Source organism: Temnothorax americanus, unplaced genomic scaffold (genome assembly GCF_048541705.1).
Source record: "Temnothorax americanus isolate GAGA-0224 unplaced genomic scaffold, ASM4854170v1 Scaffold22, whole genome shotgun sequence".
NCBI classification, from domain to species: domain Eukaryota; kingdom Metazoa; phylum Arthropoda; class Insecta; order Hymenoptera; family Formicidae; genus Temnothorax; species Temnothorax americanus.
Window position 1 is genome coordinate 1,513,661 of NW_027509360.1, and position 21,910 is coordinate 1,535,570.

A 21,910-nucleotide genomic window follows, 5' to 3' on the forward strand; every position below is an offset into this window, starting at 1 on the left:
TCATTGGTGCAAGTGGAACCTGGTATAGTCAGGAGAAGCTGAATGAGCTTGAAATATTCTGAAACAAGAGAAGCACACCAGTCATTGTTCTCGAAGTATGTTATTACATCTTTTACATGTCTCAGTTGAACATTTTTTCGTTGATTTATGTCCAAAAACATTTGACGATCTCGGAGCAATTTCTCTTCTTCAAAGTCATCACCATAAAAATCGATAATTTTTTTCGTGTCTATATCTCCACCAATAGAGAAGGTTTCAAGTTCATCAAGATGTGAGAGTGTATTTGTTTCAAAACGTTCTTTTAAAGACATCCAAACTCTGTCGAACACTTCGTAGTACATCTTTGAATAGTATTCATTTGATTATTATTATTATTATTTTGTTGTTTTAAAATTTAAATAGCTTATAATAGTTAAAGTATAATATTGAAGATATTAAGAAAATTAGTAAATTTTTAAATGAACATGGGGAATATTATTTTTATATTGAAAATATAATGTTATTATTGAAGGCATGAGCTGTATGAAAGTTTGGGTCAATATGCTTAGAAACTGTTCGAGGGCGCTTCAACTTGGGTTCTTCGAGCCCAATTACTTCAGCTCCTTCTTTAGACTTTTTCCAAATTAATTCAAACTTTGAATCTCGCATAGCCTCCAAACTTATCATGACAGCATCCACTTTTCGATGTGAGTCGAGAGCACAAATTAACTCTTGTAGTTCCTTGTTGAGAAGTTCAATTTTTTCGAAAACTTCCACGATCATTGTGAGTTGAAAATAAAATTCGAATGACTCCAAGTGTTTTAAGAATCCTGCAGCTTTTGATGAGATACTGCTGTCGACTTCCCTGTTCATTTTCATTGCACCCAAGAATTGTAAAGCTGCCATGTAATTTATTTTTTGCTGAAGCGTTTTCAGCGAAAAAACTCGCATACACCATCTAAAATTGTTAAACAGTAAATAGGTGATTAATCATATTTGCACATATTACAATGCAACAATATGTACATTAAAATACAAATAAAGACCTAGTCGGGCAATATGGAGCAATAGTTAAAGCTTTTCCAAGATTCTCCTTATCATCTTCTTTTAACACAGCCTCCTGAAATCCCTTATACTCGGCAAGACGTTTTAGGGAGTCCCGAATAAAAGTAATAAGGTCTTTGATTACTCCAACAAAGTTTCTGGCAGTAGTAACATCTTCAATTGCATCCTGAACAACCAAGTTTAGCCTGTGTGCGTTGCAGTGTACAAATACAGCACGTGGCTCTTCCTTACGAATACGAGTTTGCAGTCCTGATATTTTTCCCGAAACATTAGATGCCCCATCGTAGCATTGGCCACGTAATTTTTTCATGTCCAATCCACACTCAGCAAATACATGCTTAACAAGAGCATAAATCGTTTCAGATTTGGTATTTTTAGTATCATAAAATCCCAAACAAATTTCTCTGATAGATAAATTGTCAGATACAATCCTGATGGAAATGGAAACTTGTTCCAATCTTGCAAGATCCGACGTTTCATCAAGTGTAAGAGCGAAGAAATGAGCTGCTTTGATTTCTTTTAAATTCTGCTGCTTTATATTTGATGCCATGAGTTCAAGAATTTCATTTTGTATATCATGAGCCTGGCATAACCACGCCCTTAATTTTAATATATCCTCAGATCTTGCTTGAAGGATTTGATTGAAGTTTGAACGTTCATCGCTGCCATTGCCTCTTAGTGACAAGCCTTGCAGAGCTGAAACTCTGATAGTACAAAAAATTTTCTTCAATGCTATCCTATTTTCCATCATTGTTTTTTGATTCGCAACTGACATGTGCTGAACAATACTCACAGACTTTGAACTTAGCAGTAACTCATTAGCTGCTCGATGAAGTTCACTTTTTTCATGTTTAAGCAAAGATAAATATGCATTTTTCCATAATGTGAATCATGTTGTCACAAAAGCTTTTTTTGCAGTTTGACTGTTTTGATTATTTGGCAGCGCAAATTGTTTTTTGACAGCTTCTGCGCAAATTGAGCAAATTCCTTCTTTATTATCTCTCAAGAATAGCCAGGGATACAATTTTTGCCAGCGTCGAAAGGAAGCTTGAGACAGAACTTCTAGAAATAAATTTCCAAAATTTAACATACTAATAATGTTGCCAAAAATCTGGAAAAAAATAAGAAGGGGAAACATACGTTTATTCTTTTCTTCAGAAACATCTAAAATAGGGCTAACACTTCTGGCATTGGCCAAAGTGGACTTCTTACAGTTTGAGTACAAGAATAAAGTACCAGTTGAAATACAGATAGCAAACTGCTTTTAGTCTTAAAATGTTCCTTAATTTATGTGCTTTTAAAATATGTGGAATAAGAGTTTTGTGCTTATCCCCTTCAGCCGACAAACCTCTTTGAAAGTGAGTACCCCATACGTACAAGAGTATAAAGTACCAATTAAAATACAGATAGCGAATTGGTTTTAGTCTTAAAATGTTCCTTAATTTATGTGCTTTCAATATATGTAGAATAAAAGTTTTGTGCTTAAATTAGGGGCGGCAGCGTGGTCTAGTGGTAGAGCGCCAGACTCGTAATCTGAGGAACCAGGTTCGAGTCCACTAGAGCCATGAAGCATGGAATATTTTTCCGATAGCTGCGCCCCTCCGTGCAAGATAGGCTAGCTCTTGTGCGGAGAAAACTGGGCTCGTCTTTCGGAAAGAAACGTTAAGGGCCGGGGCACGAACATTGCCGTAGCGTCTTAAGCCACCTTACGTGAGAATTGCCTTACGCCACACGTAAGCCAAACGTACGGCAACGCACAACGCACATAGAAAAACGTAACGTAACGCATGTAACGTATGATATGTTACGTTACGTTTTTCTATGTGCGTTGCCGTGTTTGGTACGTATCGCGTAAGGCAATTTTCACGTAAGGTGGCGTAAGACGCTACGGCAATGTTCGTGCCCCGGCCCTTAGCCGTTGGTCCAAAGGGTTAAAGTGAGAGGAGAAGGATAGTATTGGTAGTAGATTGCGAACCCTGCGGGGATATGCAATAAATTACGAATTTTACAGAATTTTTTATAAATACTCGATAAATTAAGTTTCCCTTAGCTGTGGCGTATATACCGAAGTTACCCTAACATCAAAACTAGGGCTTCAATATCACAGGACGTTTATACCCAGCGATCTGATCGCGGCCTGTCCGTGATCCAATGTAGATCTCAGCATTACCACACACCATAAATCTTAAGCGCGAGTTATCGTGGATTTTTATCATTATTGAATTCATGATATTTGTGTTATACTAAAACATATAAATAATTTAGCTTGAACTAAATTTTAACTGCGGAATCACCGAATTATTATCTCTCCCTTGCCAACAAAATCATATGGAGAATCGTATATCGTTTAAATTCAAGGCTCTATATTTATAAAGTAAGTAGAGATGGTTTGCTTATGTTATATGTAATGGATTCTTTTTTTTTTATTTGATCCAAATACAATCAGAATAATGTTATTTTTTAGAGGGATAACACTATCGCTATATATGAATATTTATGAACATTTATGAATATAATATTTATGAAACAATTTCTCTTTTCTGGTTAAGATTATATAGAGTTTGGCGTTGATAGAGCTCATTTATCGAATCGTCTTTCAAGAATAAGTCTTTGATGAATAATCGAAATTTGTGAGGAATATAAAGAATGTGTCGGTAAATCGTATATTAAACATAGAATTTCTGAAAAATTTATTTCTTCATAGTACTTGATAGAGCTTCATGTCAATGAAATCTATTTATCAAATCGTCTTCGACAAATAATCGAAAAAAATCCTTGAAAGACTCCTGCTGATAAGCCTATAGAGATGAAAATCTTTCGTTTAAGATTGATTATTGACGCATACCTCATGAGTCACGACGTATTCTGCGAGGTTACCCAAATATTAAAGAGTCAATAATAAAGTCATAAAAGCGAGATAGGTCGAAAATAAGAAAGGCTATTTAAACAGCGATGAAACTCGCAGCAGAAGAAAGATATAGTTGAGACAGATCATTTCCGACAATTTACACACGAGCAGCTCGATTCAGAAGCATCTCCGCCTCTAAAGGTGAAGATGATCTTTAGATTGAAACGCGAGAACTCTGAAAACCGATCCAGTTTTAGAGGTCGTAAAACTGTCATAGTACCGCGAAGAACTAATCCCGACGAGAGGTGACTTTTATTCACCCGACTGTCACACGAGATGCATATAATCTTGCGTCACTTAATCATCTTCGTGGCGTTGACCAGGATCTCCATCAAGGGAGAAATGGAGAATCGATTGTTGATTGTTCGTTTTCCCCTTTGTTACTTTTTATCGTCATTAGAAAGACGTACGCGTAATACATTCGCGATAATGCAGTATAAGCTTAATTAACAGAGAGAAGCGAAATTGGTTATTAACGATATCAATAAATTTTAATCAAACGGTAAAAATGTCTTCTTACTTTTCGGACGCTGGGATTAAATAATTTTTTTTTTTTATACATGTAGGTTTTTTTCATACAATTGAATATATAATGTTATGGATATGTATAGCCATAATGTAAATATCAGAAGCCTTCGTCCCGGTACCAGATGTTATATACAAAAAACGAATCGAATATAAGAGTCACGGCGTGAACTGGCACGGCTAGATCCAAATACACTACAAGGATATAGCTCTTTGTTTTCACGACTGAAATGTAAGAAAAGAGATAATAAACACGTGCGGTCATAAGGCGCGGAAACCGTGCCGCGGTTTTAGAGTTTAAAGTAGTAGTCCAAACATCGCGGAAGAGTAACGTGACGTAAGCATTAGTCGTAATTCAAGATCGCAAAAAGCTGGAGACGTGTATTCTTTTATACAATAAAAACAGTTTGAGAAAACTGATATATATTTTATATATTTTATATGCAACTGCTATATATATAATTTTAATATCATATCTATATATGTTAAAGATATGCTTGAGACTTTGTTTCAAATTAATCGAATTCGAATATCGCTACAAGATAAATTTGGTATTTGAATTTGTTAGATTGTTTTTTTTTGCTTTTCTATATTAATATTCTACTTTACAATTATTCATATTAATTATTTGCATAATAAAACTTATATTATTAGAAGTCTAAGGTCCATTTCTATCAATGCCGAGATCAATGCAGCTGAGCTTTAATCTCGGTTTAACTTACTTTTAATCTTTTTCTAGTTTTGAAAATTAAAAAAAGATAAAAAGTAAGTTAAACCGAGATTAAAGATAATCTACATTGGTAGAAATGGATATTAGAAGCATATATTTAAACTTTTGACTACAAAAAGAAGTTCTTGAAATCTTTTTTTTTTAATATAAAACTGACATCTCCTCTTTTAAGTATAAAATATTACAGGAATGTTATTTCTCTGCATTGTTTTATAAGACAAGAATTGTCATACCATCAATTGAATGATGTTTCGCTTTAATTTTTCATGATAGAAACGTGTAGCAATATTCTTTATTATCTTAATAATAAAATAATTTATTGTATCAAAACACATCTCAGTTTCTTGTTATACCGATAACTAACTTATTTACTCTTTTCTAACTATGTGTTTCATAGTATTTTAAAACAAAAAAATTATTTATTGAAGTAAGTTTTCTCTTTTTAGAGTAGTTTTATTCCTTTAAGCATCATAACACGCGAATAATATGCCGAATATGAATAAAAAAAGTTAAAATATGTTCTTATATTTTTTTTTTCCAGAAAATGTAATAGAATTATCTCGTAATTTTTTAAATGGCGTAAATCTTTTGATATGTCAAAATTGCTGCCGATAAGGTCTGTTACGATAAATTCCTGCGTTTCGACGTCTAAGACGCTTGAAGAGAAGCTTTTTTCCTGCAAATAGAGAGCGACAATTTTGCATGAAAGATTCATCTCAGTCCCTTTCAGCGTTGCATAAAGGATTGATCAGCTTTTGCTCGTTATCCCTGGCGAGTCGCCTCTTATCCACCAATCTCTCCGCTTGGTTACCTTCTGGAATCCTCTTTTTGCGCAACTCACCTGACGTAGTAGCAGATCTGTACAACGCGCGATTGTGATTCCTTTCATTCATTAATCCGCGCTCGCTGCGCTATGTGCTGACTGACAGCAATGAGAGCCGCGGTCGTCTCTCATTGTCAGACGGAAGATAGTGAAAGGTAACGACGATGACGATGACGACGATGTCGGCGGCAACGGCAGCGGCGGCAGTAGCAGATAAGAAGAAGAAAGAAAACGCGAAAGATACTGTAGTAGTAATAGAAGTTCAGTTTGGTCCGAGCATGCATATTTTCCGAATTATATAGCGAAAAAAATTGCTACAACAAGTAGAAACTTTATTAGTTCGGCAAATCTATAGTCGTAATATAATATAATATGGACAGCCAAACCTCAGAACTGAATAAAATTAATAATTATAACTAATCAGGCTTAGTAATATAGCACTGTAAATATAGCAAAGACCATTTTTACGACAATCAATTGTGACAATCAAAATATGGTTTGAAATTTTCAAAATATATTAGCTAATTGTAAGATAGCGTGCATACTTTTGCTATCGTAGTAAAAAAATTTGGCATATGAACAGTTTTGCTATTGTAGTAAAAAATTAGTTACAATAGTAATAGCAATTTAGATAAGATAATATTCCATTAAAAAAAAATGTTGAAAAATATATATATTTTTATTAAATATTAAAATAATTTTATTAGCATTTTGATATATTCTAATCAAAATTATACTACAAAATAAGTAATATTTTCATTTACTTATTAGAATTAGGAAATATTAGAATATATAGGAATTACGATATAAATAAATATAAAAGGTAAATTTTACTTCATTATTAATTTCAATAATTTCTTAAACAAAAAATTACTATATTATAACAGAGGTAAGTAGGTAAATGATTATAATATAAGTAAGGAGTATTAAGAAACAAATATTACGAATTTAAAATACATTACAAGTAACATATGAGAAATAAAAGATAACTTACATTAAATAGCATAACGCATTATAATATATTTTTCATTTCGAATGTTTCGTGATGTAAATTTATCATCAGAAGAGGATCGCTGAGACTTTCGATATTGACAAGTGTTTTTGTTTCTAAAAATCTTATTTCGTAATATGCTCATTAAATCCTATAATTATCAAAATCTCAAAATATAAAATATAACAATATTTTGTAAAATATAACAATATTTTCTTTATTGCATCACTAACTAAATCTGTTTAGACAGATGCCTATGTCAGAAATACAATAATTCATTATTTATTCGCAAACTATTCGCCTACTCTAGTGAAGACACAGTTTTAAAGCAACCGTATTCTTAAACGCAACAATGGTTTTCTTCACTCGATAAGATTGTGTAATTATACTCGCCGATAAATGTTTCTCGTGAAAAATAGCGTTAATTAATTTTACTGATAATATAAGTCTTACATATAATAATTATCGCTCTTATTTTAATATATCTTTGATTTCGCATGTATATCATATTTTTTCAATTTTAGGCCTTAAATTAATTAAATTAAATTAATAATAATATAATACTATAATAATATAACAATAATATTAATATAATTATTAATTTTTAATTTAATTTTATTATATTTTTACATTTAAATTTATCTTATTACAAAGCAGTTTCTTTTATGTCTTCGAATAAAGAAGAAAATGCTTTTGCAGTACCTTTGTCGCAATAGAACATTTTTAGAAATATTAGAAAAATCATTATATTCTTTGGTCCTAATGGTTGTTGGTGGTACTTTCGTTCAGATGTCTGCCATGTGCTATACATCCTGCCGCGCTTTTGTTAAAACTTCAAGGTGGGCGAATTACCTGGAAAAAAAAACAATGAAAGCATTGAAATGTTTGAAACAGAAAATTTTTCAACTTTAACATTTGAGAATTTTAAGAAGAAATTCTAAACAAATCTTTTAGCAGCATGAAGTTAAGATTAAGCTAGGTTAGGGATGAGGCAGGTATTAAAAACAGGGTGGCTTGGAACTTACGTTAGAGTTAGAGGGCTGTGAACCGGTTTATTTATATCTTAGCACAATGACGAGTACGAGTCAAATACGAGTAAACCATTCGATGCGGCTCATAAAGATCGAATAGGCTAGCGTACAGAATAGGATGTGAAATAACGGTATTACGGTCTTGAGAGCCGTTTAGAAATAATTTTAACGATAAGAAATCATTCTAATATATTTCTCTCAATAAAGAGAAGTTGTTTAAGATTTAAGAAAAAAATCTAATCACTTATAAAATAAGATTGCGTGTAGACACAATTTATTTGATTTGTATGTCATCGTCACTCTTTTGCGAAAAGACAATATTGAGTTTCCAACGTGTCGCGAAAAAATTGTTACGTTATGAAGAAATTTCAAAAACGCTTTATCGCATATTATAAAAAAAGTTATACGTAATCGCAAAATAAACATTCTTAAGATATATATCAAATTCACGCAGAGATAGTAATAAGAGTCTCTCTTACGTGATAACGTTTGAGCGGTATAACACCTTTCATTTAAATTTTAAAAGGATCGAATTTTTCATGCGAATTTTTCATGAATCATCCAATTGTTTGCGACAAGCGTAATTAAGTGACTAGAAATCTTGAATGTATTCGCGATAACAATCCCTTTCGGTAATACAAATTTTTTAATAATTGAGAAAAAAAGGAATTAATCATGCAATTTTATAAGATATAGAAATTGGATTCATGTTTGAATCTAACATGTCATTCTGATAGTCAATATTATTGGATTAACGAGAATATAAAGTATAGTTTGAATATTTATTATATCGAGTGTAATATTTCTTCTCGGATATTATATAATCCGCGGTAATAGGAATACTAACAGTATTATAATCTCTGTGATAATACTGAAAAGCAAATTCATTTGAACAACAATTTCGAGTAAATTTGTCGCTAACTGTAATAATAAAAGTAAGGTGCGTAAGCTTCTTGCCATGTTCTTTTCACGAACGAAAATCTCGCCGTTCCCGAAACATCAGTTTTCGGTATCTTCGTTGTGGTCAGAAATTGACACTTATCTCAACGGTGATCTTGTCGCTGCATCAACAAAGTGGCGAAAGAGGGAGGATAACACTTCACACTAAATAAAGTAAATCAACCACCCGAAAGATTCGACAAGTGTTTTCGCTCGAAAAGACAACGAAAGAAAATACGTGACAGTAGCGGAATGGAGAGAAAAGAAAAACGAATGAGAAAGAAGGTGCGTCGTAAAAATGTCAACTTACAAGGTGTCATTTTACGATGTCATTCACTCGAGGGAGCAATAAGAGGAGAAGGGCGGCAGAATGAAGAAATGTTGACAAATTAGGAAATATAAAACGGCGATATTGGCGAAAGAATTTTTTTTTCGCGATTCTTGATGGCGCAGTGTTGCCTCGTAAATTGCAAGAGAATCTTTCGGCAGTTCATAGTTGTCACTTCTCTTTGTAAGGTTCTCTTTCCAGTCGACGACTCAGGTAGAAATATGCTGCCCTCGGGAGATTGCTACCTTGAAGGACTACTTTGAAATACTTGGAAAAGGGGTCTATTTTGCAACACGATATGGTCCGGAAATGCGAAAGAAGATTTAGACCGACAAAGGCGCTCTTCGTAACGGGGCACCTCTATTTCTGACCTGCGTAAAGATACGTGCGGGGGGAATGGTGAATAGGACGTACAGCAAGAGATATCGAGGGATTACGGGCGCCAGCTTTAGAAACAGCAAGAAAAGGTATGAGTCTAAAAAAAACCAGCACGATCGATTTGAATATGCATTAATCTGAATCGCATTTTTCGTAGCTTCGCTACAATTTTCATATAAGAATACGCGTTATCTGATGTAAACGCGCGAATATAATAACGAAACGGCAAGATGGTTCTTTACCGATCGATTAAATTGTTTCATTGTGTCAGGCTTGCCGTTAGCTCGGATAAATTGAAGAAAGGAGTCGAATTGGACGACTCGCACGGAGGATAGCCAGACCTAAGTAATTTCAAATGCGTCTCACGACGGGAAGCGCAGGATCCCCGTGCAAACGTCTCCGAATGCGCGATTCGAGCAAATTTTATTTGCGTGACTAACGAGATTTCTCGGTGTTAGCTCTGGTAACATTATCTCGGCCATGTAGCTGAAAGGCGCCAACATAATCCCATAAATCTTGTTCCTGGCGAGATTATAATACTTTGGAAAATTTCTAATACGTGCCTTATCTTTGGTCCTACTATTTGTTCATAACCTTCTGTCTGTAGATGATTAATAAGCAATAAGTCGCCGGAACAGATCGGAAGATAAGGTAAATACTCGGCCGAAAAGAAATTTTCTTGACAACTTATCTTATCGGGCTGAACGGCTAGACATGAGCATCGCGCCTTATTTAGTTGAGCCACATTTTAAATATGTATCATTTGTAGAATGATAATTTCGTGAAGCTCACCAAGACGTTCGATTATATTCTCGCAGAAGAATTATCGAATCGACGATCCGATAATTTGAATTATTGTCATGTGATAAATAGAATATCTTTAAAACGAATCTAGACACCCAAATTTCAACCAAATTCCGAAACGCCGATAATTGGAGCTCCAATTAGCGGCCATTATCGCGCAAAATTGCCTGAGACGCGTCTACGTTTAACCGGGAATCACGAATCTGGGCTCTATTATCAAACATTTGAATTATAAGGTGCTTCGCCATGCTAGAGTTGATTTACGGTGTTACGGAATTGGTCGGTTTCCTTCTTGTTCGCGCCGAGACTAAACAAGGATCTCCGGGAAGCACTTTATTTTATTACAGCGCGCGTACATACACAGCGAAATGGTACCGCGCGTACATACGCAGCGAGATGGTAACGCGCGGCACTCCCCTTACAAAAATTTTGTACTAAAAGATAATGATTAATTACTTATTTTGAATATTAAAAGCACTGTTGTTAAGTACTTTTAATACTCAAAATAAGTAATTAATCACTAACTTCTAGTATTAAATTTCTGTAAGGGTCGGCGCTGAAATTTGTCCTATTAAGCCATAAGTTGTCCCGGGCACGGCGTGGGTAAGAGTTCTTGTCATTTTGTCAGCTACTCAATACGAGTTTTTATGTCGAAGCAAAAGGGAAAGAAACAGCGCAGCAATGCACGTAGCGCAAAGAGTTTTTGTGTCTGATACACTTCCTAAAGAGAAAAAAACATTTATGGTTCCTTTATGGACTCTACATGTGTAAACAGTCACGAGCTAGAAAGTTTATAATAAGATATACACCTGTGTCATATAACGATGTTCGAAATAAACATATGTCGATCAATTTATTACCAAATTATTACCAATCGTCGTTTGGCCATGGTACAGCAAAGTAATTTTTAGATTAGCAGTTAAACTAGCATTGATTCTTATTAATTGTACAAATCGATTGATGATATCACTTACCTTACTTATTTATTTTATATATATATATATATATATATATATATATATATATATAACAATTATATATGTATATAATTACTATCTATATTATAAATAGATAATATGTTAAAGAGCTATTACTATTATATTAGAGCACATGATATTCTACACGCTATCTACCATATGTTTCCGTAACATTCCTAGATAAAGAATAAAAAGTTGAGGTAGATCACGTAAGTGATTAAACCGAATAGTATTGCGCAGACTAATGAATACCAAATGCTTTTCTATAAGCAAACTGTTGAGACATACAAAGATAAAACAAAGATATCAGAAGAAATGATTTCAGCGGTTCAAGATGTTTGGCGTAACCAGAGAGAATTATTTGTAATTCGAATTTGTAATTGTAATTCGAAATTTCTCTCTCTCTCTCTTTCTTCATTTATCTATCTCTAGCCTGGTATATACTTAATAATATAGGAAGACGATGAAATATAAAGCAAGGAAAGAGACAGAAAAGAAGTAACACGATTGTTGAAAAGTTTGATAGTGGGCGGGTAGATAACGAGCAGCTGAGACTCTCGCGATTACTGATTCGAGCAATTAAAGTGTATCAGACAGAAAGTTTTTATCAGCCGCTGAATGCGATTGCGCGGGTTCTTTCGGATTGGCCCGATCAATGACTGGCGGATCTAAATGAGAACGAATCGGCCTTGTAATCCCGCGATATGCGCATAAATATCGATAAGTTTCAATCTCTAACCCCGCGTTTAACTACAACGTGTATAGTATTCGCGGCGTCTTGTATGTATATGAGTCGCGACGATTACGAGCCCGAAAATTGTAAGACGAAAGTAGTGACGAGAGATAATCGTACCGACTTTCTTGATTTGACTTGATCTTTAAGGAGTATAACGATATAAGCGCGAGCAGTATCTGTTTAGGTTGAAAACTAAACGGCGATAAAAGTATTGGCAGAACAATTGCACCTGCGACTAATTTACACCATTCTACGCTGTCGCGATATCACGTTTCAAGATATTGGCAGGTGGTACAGAGATCTAATGTAACACTTAAGTAAAATTTAAAAGACTGTAGATATCATTTAACGCTTTACGATATAATCGTATATATTTTCTTTATTTTGTATAAGAGCTGCTGAGAAATTATATACATATTAATTCATCTATTTTTTATGACACGAAACGAATAAAGAAGAGATGTTAGCTTTTCTTATTTATTTATTTAAAAAAAACATATAATTTTAAATATAATAATAAAATAGAGATAAAACAGAAATTGGTGTCATTTCTTCAATTTACTTATCTCACCTAAGACCCTCTAAGGCCAATTATATAATATCGTATGTCGCTGTCGGATGTTGGAACACAACCGATAGTCCAATTAGAGAATTTTTTTTCAAAAACGAGTTCTTATCGGTTCATCGGTTATGTTTCTACATCCGACAGCGACGATGTATTGTATAGAACCGGTGTAACTCAGGGTGAGATAAGAAAGTAAAAGTTTGAAAAAAATGACACCAATTTCTGTTTTATCTCTATTTTATTATTATATTTAAAATTTTATATATTTTAAATAAGTAAATGAGAAAAGACATTTCTTCTTTATTCATGCTATATAATATTGTAGAACCGATCTGATGGCATTAATGATTAAACTAATGCATTTCGTGAACCGAAACGCAAATTAATTTCTTAGCCTACGAAATTTAAAACAAATATGACATTAGTTATTGTGCACAATAAGACAAAAATCATTATGTAGATTGCTAGGTTGGTCAAATAAACTCCGATTATCTGTTTCGTGAGCTATAAAATGATAAAGCTTGCTAATAAGGGAAATTTAGAAGAATTAAGAAAACATAGATCATTATATAAATGTCAGACAAGTCTCGCTTCTATTTTTGGAAAGACCCCGCGCTTATCGGAGCGATCAAAATTTCACGTTCCCCCCTGGTCATGGTTGAGTCGAAATTACCGTCCTTTTATCTCCAAATTTCGAGATTACGACCAGTCAAATCTTGTGCGGTGGTCTTGAAACTGTTACAAGGACACGCAAGTTCTGGCGCGGGTAGCAACAATCTGATACGCAATTTGCCGATGCGCGCAAAACTATCTGCATTTTTCGATCTTTAACCTCGCGTTATCGCCCGCAATTTCGGGCGCTATCAAAAATCCGCTGGTTGATTTGCTCGCAATAGCTTGACAAAACTAGTGATAGTCGATCCGCAGATAAAGACCTTACCCAATTTAGATATCATCACAGCCTCAGTTGTCAAATGTCGTATATCTGTTTATATATATGTATGTATATATATTGTTCTTGTTTTTTCTTTTCTCTTTGTACGCTAAAGGGTTTATTACCCGTTAATAAAGTTTATTATTATTATTATTATTATTAAATCTGTCCTACACATATCAGGCAAACAAGCATAAATTTCGACTGTGTAGCGTCTACTACGCCGTTTGTAAGCTTTGGGGGGAATTACGGTATATCTAATCTGGGGAAAGAATAAAAAGCACTTAAAAACTTGCACAATTTTATCAGCGACTTTGTGCGCGACAGAATTTCCAAACTGTTTCATAACATTCTTTTAGCAAAATATATCAAACTGCTTAGAAACTTTATTATTTTATTGTTAATCTTTTTCGGGGAGAGATTTTCTTATACTCCGTGTTTGAAACCCTTTTAACGCGACGTCCCCACTGCTTGTGTAATATTTTAGATAAATATTAATGTATATCATATGCGCTCTCTGCAACTTTTACTAATTTCTCTAATAAGAAAAAAAACGGTGTAATGATGTAAAAGTAGTTTCACTTTCTACATTTGAAAAAAAATCCTGCGAGAAGGAGAGAGAGAGAGAGCCTACTTTAGCGGAGACATGCGGATTTATTGATATCGATAAGCTGCGTGGTTTCTAGTTCTCCACGCCTCGCTGAGCCGATAACACGCAATCGAGAGAACCGGTGGTTCTCGAGTTGCGAGGTTAGAGGCCCGTGGGTCGTTTTTAAAAATCGCAAGGCAAGAAGATGCACATGGAACAGCGCCTTGAACAGTTCCTGGTAAACCTGTAATTTCGGGATGGATACGGTCCGCTGGAATGCCATCGCCGAAGTTAATTGGGCCCCACGCTTCTCTCGTTAAAGTTTATATGTTAATAGACTCACGATACGCGCGTTCCTATCTTTTGGCTCCCGACCGAAAAAGAAAATCGAGCGTAAAATGCGTATTGAGAGGCTACCTGTCTTCAGAAATATGTACACGACACGCTCGATAATGAAATGTCGTGTGACATTACGTCGCGAGACTTAACATCTTTATTCTTCAAACGAGAATCTTGTACGAAAAAGGAAGTAGGTGTGCGCGAGAAAATTTTTCGCGGCATCAATAACGATTAAATTTAAAATTCACGTCAGAATATTCAGCATATATGCTGATGATCGGTAATCGAACAGAAACAAAAAATGAGCGTGTTCCAATATTAAATACCTCTTCTATGATAACGGGCATATTTACATGCTCCGAAATCCATGCATTGACGTGGTTACCTAATTTGTAAAACGTTTCATCGCTATAAGAAGACGATTGTATCTGTACCGTAAACTACTGTGGAAACACGACACGCAACCCAAGACGTGCGTGTAGGGTAAGGGTCGCGCGAGTGCCACTTAATATTTCCGCTCCGCGTGCGTTATTGTTTCCTCCCTATAATCTTTTTTTTTTCCTTTCCCCGCCTCGATATTACGATATTATCTTTGTTGCATAAATTCCTGCGCATTGTCGAGAAATTAAAACCTTGTGACGGCGCATCGGAAGAATATTCATATGCGTCCCGGTTAAACGGCAATTACGGTTAAACGCCAGGCGTCCGCGTTTCGTTTTGCGTGTAATTTTGCATAGTACAATGTAACCGCAACCTGACGTGCGTATTAACAGAGTAACGTACGTTAGATTGTCGTTCTTCATGCACACGACATTCATGTACACGGCCGATAATGTACGAATGCTGAAAATGCGCGGCAGGAGAATTCATTGTAACTTTATATTTTAAGGGTCGAAAAAAAAGTTTGCTTCGAAATTTTTTACATTGAATTTATAATTTCTTCATAGGGTAAACTCAGGTAAGATAACCATAGGGGAAAGATGACCACCAACCCATGTTCATTCAATGTTTCATGGCGAGCTAGATTGAAAGAACATATTATTGGTATTAAAAATATACATATAAATATGTAAACTTAATTCAATATTTTTTATTTGTGAAAAATTGATGTTATGTTTTATTTTATATATTTCATTTTATACTCATTATTTTAGGTAAAATTATATTTAATAAATTGCATATGATGATTATATAAAATTCATGTACAAATGATAGCTGCATTAATATATATATTTGTTCGAAGTGTTTTCAGTGCCAATATATCAAGCCGATTACGACGGGTGTTTCCGATCGAAACTCAAACTACCCGTCGTTACCCTGTTAAAATTTATACCTTAATTACGCCGTGAAGACTCGCCACGGCAATGAATGAGGATAAATGAATGCAGGAATGAGCAGAAGCAGTCGACTGGTTTCACATCCGAGTAAGGGACGCCGACAATTTCATACAAAGGAATGCTCTACCTGTCCTCGAAATTTTCTGTAGAAATCCAGAATCGCTCGATTACCCCACAGAGCTTATAAACAATAGCGTCGGGTTGTATTGTTTTAATTAATGTAAAAACGGTTTAACTTTTCGGTAATCGCTTGGGTGAAGCGTATCACGGTAATGTATAAAAATGTAGCGATATATATCACAAAGAATAAAAAAAAATTTTAATTTAATTTTCGGAGAATATCTCTTCAAACAATTATCTTAATTTAATCTCAAGCGTTTAAAACGCACAAGTAAAAGAAAAGCCAGGAGTATATATATTGTACATATATTGGAATTTACGGAAGTAGGTATAATTAAAATATACTGGAATATATACTTGTAATGTAACAGACAGTAAAGAGTGGAACATAACAAGTAGAATAAGATTTTTAAATAGCCCGATTCGAAACAAAAAGCCGAGAGGAAAAAAGCTAATAAGCGCGATGCTTATAACGAAGGAGAGAGTGCCTAAAAACCGTGTTACCTAGGTCTGTATAATTGGGGCCTCCCTCTATTAATTAGCCAATTAAGTCGCCCGCGATCTTGATCCTGCCAACGGTGTATCCTGCTTCGTTAAATGATGTGATTCGCGCGAGTGACCCTGGCACTTCGAGGGACTCCGAGGTTACAAAGGAGAAGAGTTGTGTAATCCGGGCTGCGGTGCAAAAGCGTAGTTAAATGTGTGGCGTTTACTATTCCCAAACCGAGCGGCAGACACACACAATCGCGGACGCGTCTCGCCGGAAGTGGCAATTTTGTGGGTTACATTGAGCCGATTGGCAATCGTCGGCTTCTTACAATGTTGATCGTGGGAATTTTCGCGAGAAGACGAACGAGAGAATCCAAAAAAGATCGGGAGAAGCATCTGTGCGTCTTTAGAAACGTTAAACAGTAAGGTAAATACAGCTTTCTGTGCTTATGGTGTAACCTTGAAGCGGCAGTAAATAAAATTAGTAGGCAGGTTTTCTTCTTGCAGTTTGTCTCTTGTATCAATAAGTTCAAGAATTACATACAATTCAAATAAAATGGCGAAACAAGCCTCGAAAGTACAAAGGTTTATAAATGAATTATTTTATTTTAAATGTATCTTGTCATAAATTTAACGAAATTATAAAAATAAATTTAAAATAATATTCTATAAAACAAAGAAATCTTATGTGTGTGCGTAATTTTTGTAATAAAACTTTTTTCTGGAATATTTGTTGTTTATAAAATGAGAAAGATAATTATATAATAATACAGTAATAAATGAGAGATTAATAAATATTTTTAGTATATATTTTTGACTATTCTTAAAAATATTCAATATCGTCGAATTTTCGATCAACAGAGTTTTTACTTAGGATTTAGTTAACAAGAAGTTTAATGATAAACATTAAGTAGAGATGGCTCCGACTGAAAAAACCTTGGGTAATATGGGATCTAAAATAACGCTCGACATAATCAAATATTTAAAGATCGTACAATCAGATATTTACCCGCTTGAAGGGATTAATATTCGAGCGCTGAATAACTGATGCCTGAGTAAATAAATGAATAAAAAGAAAAGGAGAATCGCATCAGATAACGGGCGCGTATCGCAATACAAGCAGCGTTCATATGCCGTCTCGGTCGTCATCCTCTCGCCTCTTATTTCATCCTCCACCGATCTTTCACATGGACAGGCCACCGAGAGATCTCAACGACTCTCTTCCATCCGGCCGCGAGGACGCGTATGCAAAATGCAGTTCCGGGGTGAAATGCATCTTGACGCAACGACGTTGGTCGGCGGCGCGCGGCGCGGCGGTTCGCGATGGCCAAGGGCGACGCTTGAGAAAACAAACGGGGTGTAAGGTGGGAAGCGGCAGGACTAGACGCCCGTAGAGGGAAGAAGAAGGAAGAGGGTCGAAGGATCGAGAGGGAAAAAGAGAGGCGATTGTGTCCGAGGCGCACACAGGTGTCGGTCTAGACTCTTTTATCGGGCGCGTACCACCGCACGGAGAGAGAGAGGAAGAGAGGAAGGGAGCGGGCCTGGTAAGGAAGTGAAGGACAAGAACAGAGAAGGTGAAAAAGGGACGGGAGACACACACACACACGTACACACAACACATACGCATACACACATACACATATACACACACACGGAGGAGGAAGAGGAAACCATGCGTGGCGCAATTCGGGACCAATGGGAAAAATGAGACACACTGCGAGTCGGTAAGAAACCAGTTCGCGATGCATTATGCCATTCGGGACACTCGCGTCTGCCTGCCTAGGCAGACCGGGATATAAAGGATAAAGAATAAAGGATAAGGGATAAAAAGGAGAGGCTGTCCTCCGCGAGGATAAAGGACGGAACGGAGTCGCGCGAGGAGTCGGGAGGAGGGAAGAAGGATGTATGGGATCGCAGAGGAGGGACAGTTTGCGAGAGGAGAACGTGACGGCGTCCTGCAAAAATACGTTGCGCGTCCTACCTACCGTCGGCTTGTGCGTCTGCACTGTCCTTTCGCGTTTCGTATGCAGACATGAAGCACCGCGTCCATGCGCGCCGCGTCGCGTTACGTTGAAGAGAGGGAAAGGAGAGGCGAGAGAAAGAAGGAACGAGGACGCTCGCGCGTCGCTCATCTTCCGGAAGTTTCGTGACCGCGCCCAAGCGACTCGATTAGCACCAAACGACGGCAGGGGGTCATTGACTCCTCACAACCCCCTCGCACTACAGAATTTATTCAAAGAGTAACAACTGTTACATCGATTATATCCGTAAATGTGTGAATAAATGCAAAGAAAAATTTTTGCAGAGCTACAGCGCGCAATATTTGTAACTCTAAAAGTCACGTTAATTTTCATTTCTAGTTTTCTAGACACAATTTACACACAATCAGATTGTCGCAAAATCGTGCTTGTTTTTGACAATATTTTGTGACACACTGAATAAATATGCGAAAGTAAAATTTTGATCACCGAGAGCCAAGATATTATTGCAAAACAACGACCAAAAAAAAAGCGGAGTATACTTAAACTATATACATATATCGTATATTTATATAAACATTTGTTAATAAAAAATATTTTTTTCTACTCTTTATATGTTGTACAAATATACCTAAAAAATTCAAAATTTCACTTTTGCACATTTATTCAGTTTGTTACAAAATATTGTCAGAAACAAGGAACGATTTTCCGGCAATCTGATCCTCATGCTATTGCCAGTATCGTTACTAATAGCAAAAGTAAAGTTTTCAAGGTTTTCTTAGAAGAAATATAAGAAAAGAATACCATCGATCTGTATGGTATTCTTCTTCGGAAGTCTATAAGCCGAAGGGAAAACATCATAGAAACGAAAAAATGTTAAAAATTTCTCTCTTCAAAGTTTCAGACTTCAAAGCGGAAAACGTATATAAAGATTTGAAAAGACCATGCCAAAAAGATTTATCATAAAGTTAGGTAAAATCTTTCCTGGCTTTCTAGATAGTCCTACAGTTAATCTTTTTCGAACTGTTCTTTCAGGACCCGTAGTCCAGGTATGGATTTCTTCGCAATAATTTTTCGAAAAAGAGAAAGCGAACGAAGGTGGAGAGGCGGAAAAGCAAAGGAAAAAAATTTTGTGCAGTAATACAGGCTGAATTCCGATATTCACTGTCAGTACTGAAAATCTAAATTTTTCTATATTTTACGTCAAATGTATTATAGATTTTCAGTACTGACAATTGCTGACAGTAAATATCGTATATACTGCATACCGATCTTAAAATGTTTCACTATAATATATTGAGCTGAAGTGCTGTAATGAAAGCTAAACGAGCGGCGTGAAATTGCCGCGGTCGTTTACGAGATTTCGCTGAAGAAATTTCGGGGATCGCAACGGAGATTTCGTGCTGCGCGACTTAATTAGCCCGTAATCGGCTCGTCCCAGTTGACCAGAACGAGCTCGTTACCAGCAATGCGGATAAATAAAACGGTATCGGTGTAAAAAGCGATCCGTCGTACCGCGGAGTGGACTTTAAAGGTATATGTATCACATATACAGCTTCTTACAGCTGTTAGAGATCTATCAATTGTTAAAGCATTTAAAATATATAATGTCATAAAATACATAGTAATATATAACGTAATTTTATTTATACGGCAATGCAAAAATTGTCGCGTGTAATAAATTAATAAATCGATTCATGTTTTAACGGTTCTTTGTTAGACGAGCTATATTAAAATTTGCTTTTGGTTCCACGAATAACTTCACCGTTGTCATCATCTTCTACCAAGAATTTGAAAAAAAATCGGCTGGATTGAATCATTGGCAGATTCGAGATTGACGTGTCACCGTGAAACTTTCCCACTGTTCGCACGCGAAAAGCGATATATGGCGAAACGAGCGAACGAGCGTGCGTGCAAAGTAACGCGGTGCCCTTCGTCGCGTCGAATTGAAAGAAAGGAGACCCCTAAAAAAACTGGTTCTTTCTTTTCCCCTCGTGGGTCCGGAGCCGCACCTGGCCCGTCGGTCCGAGGTTCTTTACGAGCCAGAAGAGAGACCTTCGATCGGATCTTGAATTTCGCCGGCACGGCGCGGCGGCGGCGGCGGGTTCTGACGAAAATTAATCGGCGATTAACTTGGATGATAACGGTCTGCTTAGCTGCTAAGACTAATGCTCCGAGTTCAGCGATTAACCCTTCCGAGGCTCACGCCTTTCGCCTGCAGTGAAAAATCTTTTCCAAATCTCGTTCCGCCGCATTTTCCGCATGCGTGACTACTGGAAAAGATTGGACGCGTATACGTCCGCTGCTTTGGCCGATTGCAATTCGTATCTATAATAGAAACAGGCCGCGCGCTAACGCAGTCTCGGTCAATTAACCCTATAGTGAGTAATTTCCCGTCCCCTTCTTAGATCGTAATCTTAGGACAAACCCAAGGAAAATAGCTATAATTAATTTGTAATTATAATACAAACACGTATATTTAGTATGATGTGACTTGTAACTTCGCGTCATGCGTGCGCGTCGACACAAGAACGGACGCCCAAGAATATAATCGAACGAATTATATTTTGTAACGGATATGAAAGCGGTTAAGATGAGCAGTTAGACAGAATAATGATAGAAATCGAGAGAAAAAAATCAGTAAAAATCATACATATACATATATCATTTTTTTTCAAATATTTATTTGTACTACAAAAATTAGATTTTTTTCCATAGGATCGTAAAGAGATATTTAAATACTCTGCAAATCGTTTTATCCACAACGGGGAGCGAGAAATTAGTCGTATCGCTATTTCGCTCGTGCTAGGTAGAATAACAATTAAGATCGGTAAAATTGAATTCGTGTTGCGAGGCAATCGCGTGGAAAATAATCAGTACTGCAGTAAACTTTCTTCTACTCGGAAGCTTTGCTTCGCTTCCGATATATCGCGATCGCGCTGAAATGTGAAAAGCATTGTAACGCGCACGCGATCAGGCAAAAATAAAGAAGAAAGGGACCAGAGGGGGCGAGAGGGGGGGAGGGGGGAATGTGAGGAACACCGAGCGTTTTTCATCGCGAGGAATATGCTAATGAAGACACGTCGCGAACTGACAATCTTGACAGTTAATCTCGCGTGATTATTCCTAATTATGCAAATGGTGGTACTTTGTGATAATCATTCCGAAGCAACTATATCCGGGCACGAGATCGTGATGCCCTCGTAAGCACTTTTGATGAAAGGTTATTTTTAATGATATCGTTCGTAATCATACGCTGAAGTCCGAACGCGGGAAGGGGGGGAGGCGAAGGCGGGCCGGCACGTTCTAAAATTCGGAACTATTCGGCGAGCCGGAACTATTCG

General features: G+C 36.2%; 1 long non-coding RNA gene across 5 annotated transcripts in view; it reads right to left on the reverse strand.

The window, feature by feature from the left end:
* Window positions 1-6,860: 6,860 nt before the first annotated feature.
* Window positions 6,861-21,910, reverse strand: part of LOC143898161 (uncharacterized) — a 277,565-nt gene continuing 262,515 nt past the window's right edge. For all 5 annotated transcript variants that reach the window (XR_013257125.1, XR_013257127.1, XR_013257128.1 and 2 more), the window contains 2 exons: window positions 7,724-7,873; window positions 6,861-7,547 (listed from right to left, as the gene is read on the reverse strand). This is a non-coding gene — a long non-coding RNA (uncharacterized LOC143898161). The remainder of the gene's footprint in view (window positions 7,548-7,723; window positions 7,874-21,910) is intronic.